Below are 14905 nucleotides of genomic sequence, written 5' to 3'. Positions count from 1 at the left end.
CAGTAGGAATTTTCATACCACACCTGCCTTTTTGCTGTTTGAATATGCAGCTATTTCTGTCCTCACTGCTTTTTAATTTGTTTTTTTTCCCCTTTGGTTTCTGAAATGTTCCTTGTAGAAACTTAGAAGGAGGAAAAAACTTCTCTGTGAGCATCAGGTTGCAATAAATATGTTTATGTGAGAGAGAGTGGGATGATACAAAGATGTATCAGGAAGGCCAGACTGGTCATCTTTCAGCATCTGTCTCCTACCTGGGGCTCAGAACCTCAGCTTTCAAGGGAAAAGAGCAGGGAGCAGAGGTCATGCAAAACATTTCTATTTATATATTCAAATTACCAGTATTTAGAATAAAGAATTGTCTGATATCAATATTCCCTGTTGTTTACTAGGCAGGTAATTTTACCTTCTCTCAAAAGGCATCGGTATCGGTACCTCTGTGTATCAGTAAGCCCAGATGATTGCTCATCAGGACTTAAAAAGGACTCTGCATTTTCCCTCTACCTTTTCTAAAATATTGACCACATATTATGAAGTGGGGATTTCTGTTTTGCAGTCTTTTTATTTATTTTTTTTTAATCTTTATGCTCCCAGACCTCTTTTTATTTTCTGTCTCCTGCAAAATATAATAGCCACAAATCCTTGCAGGTTGTCTTTGAATTTATGCTTTATAAGAGCAACGCTTTATAGGAAATATGTAAATATTTCTTTGCCAAATATGCCAAAACCAAGTATTTTTCTTCCAACCATTAGAAACAATACCTATTTATTTCCTGCTGCTGAAGGATGCACATAGAAACTTGAATATAAACATCATAGATATGCTGAATACAGTGAAACAAGTGTGTCTAATACAGATTGAAAACAAGGGAAGTCTTATTTCTCAAGTAACAGACTTGGGGGTAAGCACAAATACTTTAATTTTCATCTATCTTTTATCTGTAGTATAAATCATAGTTTAGATCATAGCCTGTTAGGCTAAAAGGAAAAGATTATTTTTGTATAAGTGTCCAACTAGGATTTTGCGACCCTGCTGTGGAATGCAAAAGGGGTAAAAAAATCCCCCAAATTTCTTTGAATAATTTAGGTGCTACAGTAGCGATTTTTTTTTTAATATTTGATCTTTCTTTGTAGCTGTATTTAGGCCCTGTTTTCATTTTTGTAAAGCACAGGTTTTCCTTTTTTGTAAGCTGTTCTCTCATAGTGCATCTTAGTTTAATTCATTCTTAGCAAAAGAAACACCCAGGTTCAATCTGGAGACCTCCTTCCAACATAATTTAGCTAGACCTTTTCTTAGTAAAGGTTTTCTGGTTTTCATTTTCACTTCATATTCTCAAATAAAAGATCCTTTGTTGTCTACCATTTGATTGGACTTAATGAAAAACACTCCATTTTAACTTAACAGTATTTCCCTTTGAATTTATTATATTTAAGAACACTGTCAAAAATCAAGCATTTAATCTCAGGTTTTTATACTTAAAATTATATTGCTATCATATGGTTCAATGAGGTGATGTAGAAAATATATTGAATAGATTTCAAAAAGAAAAGTGAAAAACTAGCCTCATTTTAATATGAAACTAAATACTATGGCTAATGTGCAGATTGGGTATGGTAGTTGAGTTTAAAGACTAACATGTGACAGGGTGCCAACAGCTGAATTGTGCAGTATTGACTAAATGAGGTTCACTGATTTGTATTGAGGCTAATATCTTCTTTAAACAATTCCGTGTAAATTGTGCGTATAAAGTCATTGGAAGCTATTTCTCAGGACAGCCTCGCTGGCTAGCTACCTGCTGGAGTGAGGAAGATAATCAATAGAAAGAAATAGAGCTGAGCATGAGACTAGGAAGCTTCAGAGCAGTTAGTGCTGATAAAAGTAGATGATGTCAATATTTGGGAATAACACAACTCTAGGATAACAGACAAAAGAGAAGTGCATATGTTGTAGAGTGTTCAAACAGGGGCAGAATTAATGCATAAGTGGCAGATGTTGCCCCAGGCTGCAAAAAGACATTATTTATTCCAGGTATTGTTAAATTCCTAGCGATACACCACTGCTCAATATAGTATATTAAAATTATATCTAGCAATGAGAGAGCTGGAATACTTTTTACATAAGTCAAAATTTTCAGATATAAAGAAGATGATGCACTCTGTTGACACAGAGCATTTTCTACACGTCTCCTTGACCTCGTAAGGGCGAGCCTCTGTCAGAACAGAATCCTGCAAAAACAGTGCTCATTGGTCTCTAATTAAATGAATATTTAGTACTAATATTTAAAAGAGTAACAAAACCAAAACATAATGGCACATTTTTACCAGAAATCAATTCTTTGCTTGTAAAGATGTTGACATCCTCGAGTCTACTCTCTTCCCCCTCTTTTTTTCTGTGTTTAAGGATTATTGAAACAAAAAATTCCCAATGCTCATTCAAATTTATAATACTGTGAATGTTTTTAGCCATGGTGTCTTTATTGGTAGTGAAATATTGGTATATTTTTGCTAATTTAATAGTAGAAATCAGTTTTCCTTTTGCTGTCAGGCACTGAATTTTTGTTCTTCTATGCTGATCTCTCTGTTGATGTATTATGACATAGTCTGTCAACATGAACAGATATGTGAAAGGGAGATTGGGTGACTGAGACATGCAACCTGAATATGGCTCCTCTTCAATTTTAAGTGTATTATCATGTTTGGATACAGTCAGTAGAAACGTATGATATTTTTTTTTCCTCTAAAGAAAGCTATTATTTTGATGTAACGTAAGCAAAAGCAAAACAGGTGGACTATGACAAGGTCCTAAAAGAAGAATGAATGATGTAACTCCAAAATACGTGCATGCGAACTTAAAAAACCATTCACTTCTAAGTTATAGCTCTTTAAAACTAGCATTTGCAAAACACAAAAGTTTTTGTGTAAGAAGAACCAATCCAGGCTTATCTGATTAATAAATATTGCTATCTTTTCTTAAAAAATAATTAAATAATTCCACAAGCTTTACATGGTTTGTTGTCACAGATGTTTTTATTGTTTGGTGTTAGATATCTGGATTACATCAAGTAGGTGATTACTATGTCAGCTAAAAAGGTCAAGTTCCATACTTTATATTTCAAGCCATCATAAAGAAACCTTTCTATAATGACACACTTGCCTATACTGTAGATCTCCCTCTATTCATTTTTTTAAAAAAGCTTCTATCTAATACATTGCTTAACATGACAGAATTTCATATTTTGATAGTTTAATAAAGTGTCAATGTTCATATTTAAGGGGAATACCTGTGTACTGAAATAATTAATTTTTTCAAAGCAAATTTCTTAATAAAGATCCGATTTTATCATTAAAAATATATAATTTATTGCAATAAAAGTTGTTATTAGAGTGATATGCTACAAAAATTTTCTTAAACTGTTTTTTCAGGTTGCTATTCTTTATTTGTCAGATGTGGCATCATTCCATCCGAAAATTACAAGAATTCATAAGGTTGCTGTCTAATACTTAACTCTAAGGAAATTTTCATTTCAAATAAGCATGCATTTTCATTTGAGACATAGTCAAAAACCTTTAAAGATATATACATCAACTAATTTGTTAATCTTGTGCCACTTTTAGCATTTGTCACACATATAGACCAGGAAATTGGCTCCATCTCATTCTAGCTCTGTGTTGAATTAAAAACCTCTACTGCAAAGAAGAGCATGATGTGGGGAAAGAATAAATTTAGTTCTTTCCTTAGTAATGCACATATATTTCCATACATTTCACATCCTAAGGGAGCCTGTGAACGCATTCAATAAATACAAAACTGTAATTCCAGGAAAAGAGAATTTTTATATTATAAATTTCACGTAGTACTTTATTCTTAAAAGATTTGAAATTACAAATGTCATTATGTTTTTATTCTTTTACAAAATACAAGATATATATTAAAAAAGGAAAAGCATTAAATTTTAGGATCATCGGTATTTTTGAGGGTATTAGGTGACTTAGAATAAAAAATATATATTCTGCAACGGCACTTGTAAATTAAGAAAATTGTGTCCAGCCCAACTTGTTCTACCTTACATATACTGAAATCAAAATCATATATGTAAGCATTTATATCAAACGATTGCCTATCTTCACCTTATATTTTAAGGTCAGTGAAAAGAGCAGTTTATGGATAAAGGGCAATAATAAAGAGGTAGCCTTTAAACATGATTAGTTGGTGTCTATTAAAGATGTGTTAAAATGAAATATATACTGCAGGTGAAGGAAATTACTAACTCCTCCTAGGATGATGGACTTACTATATGTGTATTTCACTATACCTTTAAAATATTTGTGAATTTGCCTGCATTCAGAGGAGAGAGCAATGTGGTAGATTTATGAGGGTCTGACGGAAAGAGGGCTAGGAAAGATTATGGCATACTTGTTTAGAAAAACTGAGAACTGAAGGTTCCTGATTTACACTGACATATATCTAGATGAAACCATAGTTTGCAAATTGCCTAGAGGAGTTATTTTTTATTAAGTGTTTGATGGGTACAGAAATGTACATATCTATTCTATAACAGTCTAAGAATACCAACGCTATATTTGCAAATACAATTTTAATGTTCTTAGATTTTCTTAAATATTTTCATTTTTATGGTCACCTCACCCAACCCTGTGCTGAGCTCCCATGCTTACCTAAAAAGCCATACAGTTACGGTTTTGTTGCTTTATTTTGAATTTTTGAGAGAGCATTGTGCTGAAATGTTCCCTGTACTGCAGGACTAGGAGAGATCAAACCACAACTTAGTCATTTCTTACCTTTTTCAACTGCTTACCAACATATTTGACACTTTCTGCATCTAAACAGTTAGAAGAAGGTGTTAAAATCCCCAATGTTCACAATTAATGCATTTCCAAAGGCTTTCAGGTTTGTGACTACATTGTGATGCCATTACATAGGTTTAGATTGAAATTAGGAAAGGAGTAGCAGACAAAGCATGCAGTTCTACCAAACACTGCACGATTTCTTGCAAAGAAAGTCTGGTAAGTTTTCTACTCACATAAACTGTTTTATTCTGACTGATACAAGGTAGATGACTTGTCTAGGAGGAGGTGTGGGGTAGCTTGGCTTTGCACTATAATTTTTGGTACCTTAACTTCCTCTTTCTTGAGGAGATGCTACTTTTTAATCTTATTTTAAATCATTATTATCATAGGGAAAATCTGTACTAGTCACTACACTCCTACTTTCATAATTCATATTTTATTAATGCAATTAAAATTGTTGTTTACCAATGCTTTAGCAACAATATATCAATAACAATATCAATTTAACAATGGATGATACTATGCATTCTAGTTCTGTCAGCATTTTTTCAAGCCCGGTGAATGCATTATACAAATATTAGGCAATATTTTACATAACAATCCACCTATTAAATGGGAAGTTTTGTCAAGCTTGTGTGTGCAGTTGGTCATCAATTATGTATATAATTTTTTTTCCACAAAAATGTGGATACAGGATATTTTTAAGATTTTACAGGCTTCTAATAATGGCATAGTAAGCACTGTCTGTTAGTGTAAGCTTTCGATCAGCAACAGCAAAAATAAAGTTTATGACCAGACAATTATTTATACTTTCATTATGAATATTTGTTCAGTACATTGATAGCTTCAAGAAAATTTTTCTGTGTCGTAGCATTATATGAAGAGCTGTACATTTGTGATAAGCAACATGCACTGACCCATTTTCATCAGAAACTTGCACAGTTTTCTTAAATCATTAACTTATCAGATCTGAGCAGGGATGTCTGGATCTTTCTGGATGTTTGGATTGTGCCTAGCATAATATAATGTGTACTGGAATATAAGGAAATAATTGGCACTTGTTAGTTATAAGCAGCACTTGTTAGCATAGGCTTTCTAGCATGCCAACAAGCAATTAACCTCAGCATCAGTCAATCACCTTTTCCTAGTTAACTCACATTACACTTTGAGGACAGCTGCCATCTTCTTGTGGAGAAATATATGTAACTGTGCCCCTGACTGTCATGTGAATTTTAGACCAGTGTAACTTTATTCTATCCAAAAGAGTTAGAGCTTTCTAAATAGTAGGGTAATCAAGAAAATTATTTTTCTTCCGTGACTGTAAATTAGGAGTGAGTGCACCTAATTCATTGGTGCTGCATCTATTTAAAACTGTGGCACCGAAATTGGAATCAATCTTTTCTTTCTGTACCTAAGAGGTGAAAGTGTAGTACTGTACATAAGTCAATCAATGCTATGATGTTGCTTAGCAATGTAAATGCAAAAGAGTAGATTGCTGATGCCAAGAAATTTGCACCCACATATTGCACCTGTCAGTAAATGGGAGTTTGCATTGCAACTGCACTGCAGTGTGGAATTAATGCCCTAATTAGAGACTTCTTCATCTCTATTAGGTATGGCTGACAAGACAATATGGTGAGATTTTTTTATCAGCTCATCATTGCTATGGGTGGCAGGAGTAACTGATTTTGTTCTTTTTTGCTCTTTTTGTTTGGTTGGGTTTTTTTTAAGACATAGAAAATACTTTAAATCAATTTTTTGACAGGAATAGATGACCAGAAGAGAGTTTCTGTGTGCTATTTGTGTAGAAGAGAGAGGTTGGTGGTGGGTTAATAAAACTGTTTTTTCCCATTTCCCTACATGTAAGCGTGATTTTCTTGGAAGAAGGGTATGGAAGAACCGAACTGTGATTTAAAGCACATCATTTTATTTCAATAGCAGGAAGCAACTTCCATAAATGACAACTTTTTTTCTTTTGATAACTCCAGTAAAATACAGAGATGACACCTGTATGAAGCATTATTTTTAGAAAGAGGGACTGGGACACTTCTTCTCCCTTGACTATCAAAATGACATATAAATATCATTTCTTTTACTTTTTCTGTGAGTTTTGTGACTTGTGCCTTGGTGTGTGACTGCGATGTGCTTTTTCTGTTGACAGATGTGAATAAGGTATAGAGAGTACTAAATAAAAGCATGCCTGGTCCAAATAGGTAGCAATATACAGCACAACTTTAGGGAAAACAAAAATCCAAACCAATCCAAAAACCCCAACCAATCACAAAAACCCCCTGCAAAAAAACCAAACTCAATCAACCAACCAACCAACCAACAAAAACTCACAAAAAACAAAAATTAAAAAAAAAAAAACCAAAACCAACGCCCTTCCCCCCCCCCCCCCCCCCAAAAAAAAAAAAAGACAAAAATAAAGATTCACTGCAGACTTATTTCTTCCTGATCAGTACATTAGGGAATAAACTGAAAAACATGGAGTATTTTTCCAGTGAGTGATGAAAACAAAAAAAAGGAGAGAGTTGAGGCCTGTAAGGTATTTAACACTGTTCTTAAGAGTTTTACATATTCAGTTCTGAATAAATCTTTCAATTATGAATTCCTGTGCATCCAGCTCAGGTTAGGAAACCACAGATTAGGAGTTTATTTTTTGTTTTACTGAAGTTTAGTTATTATTGCTTAACATTTTCCGTGTTTTGCTGACAGAAATTCTTTGGGGATGCTTAAAGAATGGCCTTTTTAGTGGATTTCTTTGGGGTATTCTTTTCAAATAGTCGCTGTTGAAATCATCCTGAGGCATATTTGGATGTTAAGTCACTTTACACTATATTAAGTCAGCATGTAAAGTTCCTACTAGTAGCTGGGAATTACCTTAGTGATAATAGTCACTTTTCAAATATAAAATCATCTACTGGTGAAACAGCCCTATGATAGTAAAATAAAATTAGGTCTAACTTTGTTCTTGATAATGTTTTCTTCTAACTGTATGTTTGGTATCTACAGCTACAATTTTCATCTTGCCCTAAGCTTCTGATCACTTTTCTCGGTACCAGAATTTACATTCCCAGAGCAATCCCTACTCTCTTTGACAAGTTACCTATTGAAATTAGTTGGGTACACAAACCCTGGCGGAGCTGTGTAAGGAAGCGGCCCAAAGCAGCTTGGCTGGCAGCTCTGAAGGAGCAGTAGCCTCCATCTGGGCTGTGACATTAAGCTAGAACAGACTGAAACTGCTTCCTTTACTAGCTGGCACTGTATGGTTAGAAAGCATAGTCAGGCTATACTTGCACAAAGTATAAGCTCATGCCAATGCAGGAACACAAGGCACTGCGGAATCATGAAATATCTTCTTATTTTTTAAATGTTACGTAAGCCTCACGGTGCAACTGTGGTAGAATAGGAAGCTATAGGAAGCTATTTTTTGTGTGTAGCTATTATATGCCTCAGGAGAGCAAAATGTTTTTGACTCTATTTCTGCTTATACTATTAGGCGCACTACTGGAAAAGTTCTTAAAAGGAAACTGGATTATTTGGATTAAATTTTTTTTTTAGTAGTCTGATAATTATGTAAGAACATGAAAAAATGTGAGGGGAAGTACAACCATGTGAAGCAGAAGGAAGTGTACTCACTGGTAAAAATGAGGTGAGAAAATGTTATATTTTGGTATAAAACATGTTTCCTGGTAGTACTTTTGCTGAAATCAGCATTGTGAATCAGACCTGTGATGATCATTTGTTATGTAAACTCATAATGCAAACTTTTAGTGTGGTGCAAGCCTGGTAAATTTGTTAACTTTGTTTTTTTAGACTAACTGGTGGTTTTACTCATATTTAAAATTATAGATACAGGGAGAATAAGACAATTCTTTCTTTGTTTTGCCTCAGTAACTGTTCTACTGCCTTTCTGCCATGTGAGTTAGAGAATAATTTTGGCAATTTAACTTGTATCTTCAGTATGTTCATGTAGTGCAACATAATTTTGCCTCTTGGTTATTAAGACCAGCCATAAAAATCCATTTTAAATGGTGACTTAAGAAATGTATCCTTGTCAATAAACATGAATTTGTAGCCTTAGTCATCTTTGATGATTAAAATATATGGTTGCAAAACATAAAATGGTATCAATTATTCAGTCTAAGTGCTCTATTCTGATACTTTTTTTGTACTTACACACACATTTTCTTTTCCTAGGTATCTTTGTAGTGCTGAAATGGACACGCTAATTGTGAACCATGTGGTAAGGAGCTCCTTCTAAAATATGCAGCAGCGTATTTACCGGAATTTAGCAGGCTGTGTACTTCAAGGCTTCTCTTGCCTGTAGTGATGTGAACAAACATTGCAAGTCACAATGCCAGCTCGAGATCCAGCACAGCATGTAACAGCAGCACTGAAACAGCCCCTGCCACTAGGCAAGGGACAGAAAGGAGATGGTGACCTGCAACGGGATGAGAGACCTCGCTTACCAGGATTTGCTCACGGTTTTGCTTCTGGCAACTAACATTTCCATTTTTCTCAAAGCTTCTACATCTGTGTCATCAGACAAAACCCCATGAGTGGTGGCAGAGCAAACTGTAGCCTTCATTTTCAAGTTGGAAGAGAAAAAAATTATTTACATGTCTAAATCCCAGAACCAGCTGTTCAGAGGTCACTCTTTGTTGCCTGCTGCTATGAACCACTACGGCTTCTGAAAGCTCTAAAAGAAACAGGACATAGTCTGGGGCAGAAAACTCTTATTGTTTTAAGTTTGTTTAAATACTATTTAATTGTATTATATAATTCTAGTCCTACCAGAGGAACATGGAAGATGGGATGCTTCTGTCATTACTTGCATGCATGACTACTTAAATTGACTGTCAGACCTTGCAGGACAAATCTTTGACCCTTCTTAAGATTGTTTTAAACTGAAGGAAATTATCTTTTAAGTGATTAGGACTTTAGACTATTTTTAAGGGAAAATTATTGATTCATGCAATGAATTTTACTGTTTTATCACCCTTCCACTTCAGTATTTACATATCTTTCTTGTTACAAATTTAGGTAAATGTTTAACTATGTGTTTTAATGTTGCCCTGTCTTTTTATTTTCCTTTCCTGTTTTAGACATATTTTCCCGAATCAAACCATAGAATTTAGTGACAATTAGTATAATTTCCAGAAATAACATTAAGAGTTTCTGTACTAAGTGTGGGAATGTAGATGTTAAGGGGAAGCACAAGTAATGACTTTTTTTTTTCCATTCAAAAAGGAAGCACTGAGACGTCAAGGTTATTCAACAGAAATGAATAAATGCAGTCTGGAAAGTTGTTATTTTTCCAAACTGTGAGAGGATCTCTGAAATAATAAAGATAACAGAAAACAAAAACCTGGAGAAAATTGTCTAATTTAAAAAAAAAAAAAAGTTAGGAAACAAAAAAAAAGGCATTTCACAGTGAAGAAAATCTTCAGGCAGGGGGAAAAAAAGATTTGTTTGTCAAAGTGTTGGGGTAGCTTGAAGGAACGATTCAGGGCCTGTTCTTTGCTGCTACTTCAGAAATGTGTTGGGCATTTAATCTTAGTTGCCCTGTCTGCAAACACTAGATGATAATGCCCTTCTTGCAGTGTTGAGCAGTCTCTGGAAGTTTCACAATGAAAGAGAAAAGTGTTTCATAGGGCATTTAAAATTGCCTGTTGGACCTCATGATTTTAAAATACAAGTTTAGACTACACATCCTGGAGGAGATGGTTCTCTAGGGCAGTGTAAGCAATGTTTAAGCGGGGTGTTTTTTGGTTTTGCTTCTTTCTGTTGTTTTATTTTTTAAACTGTTTAATGGACTGCTTTTTGGTATCCTCTCTGGAACATGCAGGTCTCTGGAGACTGACAGAAAACGAGAGTTGCTTTGAATAAAAAAGCCTTATTTGGGAGATCCCATCTTCATCAGAACTCTGTCATCCTCACAAAAACTTGAAATTAGTATGGCCCATATCTTGTATTTCAGCTACTAAACTTTCAGCAACATTTCGTCTGGCTAACATCTTAAATGCCATAGCTTTCCCATTAGATAAGCAGGCTGATTTCATTACTATTTCTTGACAGAACAAGATTAAAAAAAATAGAAAAAAAAAAGACTTATGTTGTGAATCTCCTATAGAGAATTTTGGTGACAGAAACAGAACAGTTGCTATATGGCTGTACATATTTTATGATACAGAAAAGGAAATTAACAGGAAATCAGTGGAATCTGTAGAAAACCTATGTAAATATAAAATACAACAAGCAAATGGCCTCTCCACAGTTTATTCTGGCAGTACTAATCATGTTTATTCTGAGAGTGGGTAAGGAGTACGCCTAGGGTGGTGTGTCTCCTGACCCCTGCCCCACATTGCCAGCCTTTAGCTCTGCTCTAGTGTGGCTGGTTGTGACCACAGAGCTAAGCAATGGGACTGTGCAGATTTGTCCTCTGGCATATCCTGTACCTTGACCCTGAGTCTAGCTCTGTGCTCTTGAAATGTGTTCTGGCCTGGAACAAGGGCCCAAATTATAAGGCTAGAATCATTAAACGCCCCATAATTTGACTCCTGTCTGAAACTTTCAGCATCTAGGGTAGGAAAGGCAATTAACAAACCAGATACAGAATTAAGATGTTTTATCATAAGATCAAAAGTAAGAATGCGACATTCTTCTCTTTAGGTTATCAGTGAAGGGACAATAGTGTCTATTACGTGCAATTTTGCCAGTGGTAAGTGCCAGCTCACAGCTGAAGCACAGGTTTATGGAATGCTTGTCATTTATCACTGCCATGCTCACAAGATGCCACCAAATGTACCAGGCTCCACTATAACAGAAGAAAGCATAATTACTGTAAGATAAAAATGGATGTGTTATAATTGTTGGTGAATTAAAACTCAAAAAGAGATTAACCTTTGATAAAATTTTTTAATCCATCTTTAATTAAACCCAGAGTGATTTAAATAAATAGGAGCATCTTTAGGGCTTATGTTTTAATTGTGAAAATGACTAATTTGTGTATGTTGTTATTTCAAGTTACTTTAACTGCATTACTTGCATAGTTCAAGAAGCAGAATTCCATTCTATCTGGTGATTATTTGCTTTCATTAATCATACAGAAAATATAAAATTAAAAAAAATAGTGAAAACCTGATTGAATATAATAGAGAAATTTAGGTGACTAAACATGTCCATATGGAACCTGAAAATTTCTATACATTTCAAAAATAAATAGATAAAACAGTCAGGGAGCTACAAATCCCGTGATTTCCTTAAAGCATGTTTTTCCCACTATTTCAACAGGTTTATATATCAAGAGTAGATGTATATAAACTGGTTCTGAAGACATTTTCATTTTTAAAATTAATATATTATGTGTGCTACTGAGATTGAAGCTGTTTACTTTCACTGCACTTTGAATCTCTAACCCAAGCTAAATACACAAGGAGACCTAGTATGTTAATTTAAGGATCAAAAAATGTTTCCAATTGTTTATATTAGGTCTGTCAGTAAAACATTTTTGGTCTTTAGGAGATGCATGACTCACCTGAGGACAAAGCATGTTAAATCATTTACAGGTTGGGCACTTTCCAAATTGTGAGTGCTACCATTCTGATACTCTTAAAAACCACTAAGTTGACTTGCAGACCATTACTCTCCAGCAGAAAATTACTCAGAAGCCTCACTAGATCAACAGCAAACCTACAAGTATACTTGTCTACAGCGGGACATGACCATTCTTTTCTTAGACATGAAAGCCATATAATAAATAATAATAACAATAACAAAACCAATAACAATAATAAATATCTAATATCTAATAAATGAAAAGTCTTAAATATTCTGTGTGTATCTAATATACTGACATTCATAACTATTAATGCAGGCACAATGTATTAGATTGCATCACAAAAAAGTGATTTTTCCTGTATCGTTACAGATGTTCCAACTATGCAAACAACAGGTTGCAATGCTATACTTTTAAAACTCCAGTGGTATGAGAATGTGCACATGTGCACAGCAGATCACTGGTTATTGCATTAAAGGCAGTCTCTGCTTCTGCTATATATTTTCCCAACTGATATGCTCTTTTTTTTTTTTTTTTTTGAGGTTGTCATATGGTATAACACTTTTACTAGTTGACTCCTCCCACTTTTCTTCAAACCACATCCTGATTTTTGGCCTCAGAAACTAAACATATGCACAACTTGCAGAACAACACATGATATTGTTTCTGTATAACATCATACCAGCTGGGATATAAATTCTTACAGACAATTTTATGTGAATGAAAAATACCTACATTAAGACATTTTCCATAGTTGTGCAATACATACCACAGCAGAGCATATGGTTCAGAGTCAGAGATCCTCACTTAGAATTATAACAGAAGTCTCAAGTCAGGCCACAGATCTTCAGGCAATGCAATTTTGAATAGATCATTCTAATTTATCTCTATTTTATTTCTTACTTCTTCTATTGTGTTTTAGATTTCTGAAATCCAACCTCAGCTAGTTTGTGGGCATATTTAAGACCTTAAAATTTTATCCATTTCATTCATTTGGTATGAAGTCAAATAAAAATTTCATTTTACTAAGGAATAGGTATTTTATGATGAAATTTTAACCTGTATCATGATTTGAAGATCTGCCAATAGGCATGATTCCTCATTTTTGGGCAATATATCTCAAGTTTATTTTCATTAGTAAAAAATTATTTTGTTTCTGATTTTTCAGTAATGTTTATTTGTTTGTTTGTTTGTTTATTTGGGGTGATAGTAGAAGTGGTTGGGTGGTTGTTACATTCCCCTTCAGGATAAAGAATCTGCATGAGAGGGTTTTCTCCCATGATCTATAAACTTTAATCAAGTCATACTCAGCCCTCCTCTTTGATAACAAAGACATTGAGTTTATGTTTTCACAGCAAATATTTTTCTTCTGTTCTCAAATTAATTTTAAATGCAATTTTTTGAAGTCTCCGTTTTTTTTCCCACCATTGTCATTAAAATATGGACAACAGATCTGTGGGAATTATTCCAACAGCTGTGTCAGGATTCAAGCATTACATTCTCTGTTCTTGCAGCTTCACGGTGGGAGCTCATGTTGGGTTGCTGGTCCACTATGGCCCCTAAAACCTTGTAGAGTCGAGGCACTCCTTGACACTGAACCCCATTTTTGGGGTGTGAAATCCATTTGTATTAACTCTCATTTCTTGCAATGGACCTATCTGATAAAGAGATCCTCTATTCCTTGGTTTCATAATTATGTACTCACCGAGTAATCTTTCAGATATCCTCAGATCCTTAGCGTGGTAATTTGTACCTGCACCTCTGGGTCACTGCTGGGAATACTGAATAGCACTGGGCCTAGAAAAGATGCCTGCTGGATACAATTAGAAACAATTCAATATTAATTTTCTTTTTAATGTATCTTTTGATGATCTGCTAGCCAGCTCTTGATTGAAATTGTGTACATTGATGCTATGTAGCAGATCTTTTATTTTCTTAATAAAATTATCATGCGGAATTTGCACTTTTATTATGCATTTATCTATTAAACAAAATGAAGAAAAGCATCCAATGGAAAGGTGAAAAAAATCTATTTGCCACATAGCAGACAAAACACTTAGGATTAATATTCTTCAGTTTTCACTGCACATGTAACTTCATTTCAAAACATTTCATATATAAATAATACTGTTCATCTTTCAGAACTGGAGGGATTCTGATTTGCCTGACATATCTGTCTCAAAATATGTAAGGGTTTTCTGAATTTATTGAAACCACCTCTTAGAAGCTTACAGGATTGATGACAGACACCGGTGCATGCACTTTCTTCAGTTATATTTAAGATGTTTTGCCAACAGCTTGTTTCTCAGATTATGCTTTATAATTTGCCACAAAACCCAAATTCATAAAATTAAATAAATATTCTTAACTAATTCTTAATCCACCTTTTGGCAGACGTACTTTGTTTTCATTTCTGCCTGTAAGAGCAACAACACTATCCATTATTTTGGCAGATAGAGGTAGATCCAGAATCCTCCCAAAACTTCAGTATTGTCCTAGCTTCTCTCCTTCTCACCCCCCAGTATTTAAGGTTAATGT

At 34.4% G+C, this 14905-nt stretch overlaps 1 long non-coding RNA gene across 1 annotated transcript in view; it reads left to right on the top strand.

The window, feature by feature from the left end:
• LOC106849833 (uncharacterized) overlaps nt 1-14324 on the top strand; it is a 31337-nt gene extending 17013 nt beyond the window's left edge. Inside the window, exon 2 of the long non-coding RNA XR_001402663.2 lies at nt 9007-14324. This is a non-coding gene — a long non-coding RNA (uncharacterized LOC106849833). The remainder of the gene's footprint in view (nt 1-9006) is intronic.
• The last annotated feature ends 581 nt before the right edge of the window (nt 14325-14905 follow it).

This window comes from Sturnus vulgaris, chromosome 1 (assembly GCF_052056855.1).
Source record: "Sturnus vulgaris isolate bStuVul1 chromosome 1, bStuVul1.hap1, whole genome shotgun sequence".
Classification (NCBI taxonomy): Eukaryota; Metazoa; Chordata; class Aves; order Passeriformes; family Sturnidae; genus Sturnus; species Sturnus vulgaris.
Note: the sequence above shows the minus strand (reverse complement) of the source record. Positions and strands in the feature narration are given on the sequence as shown.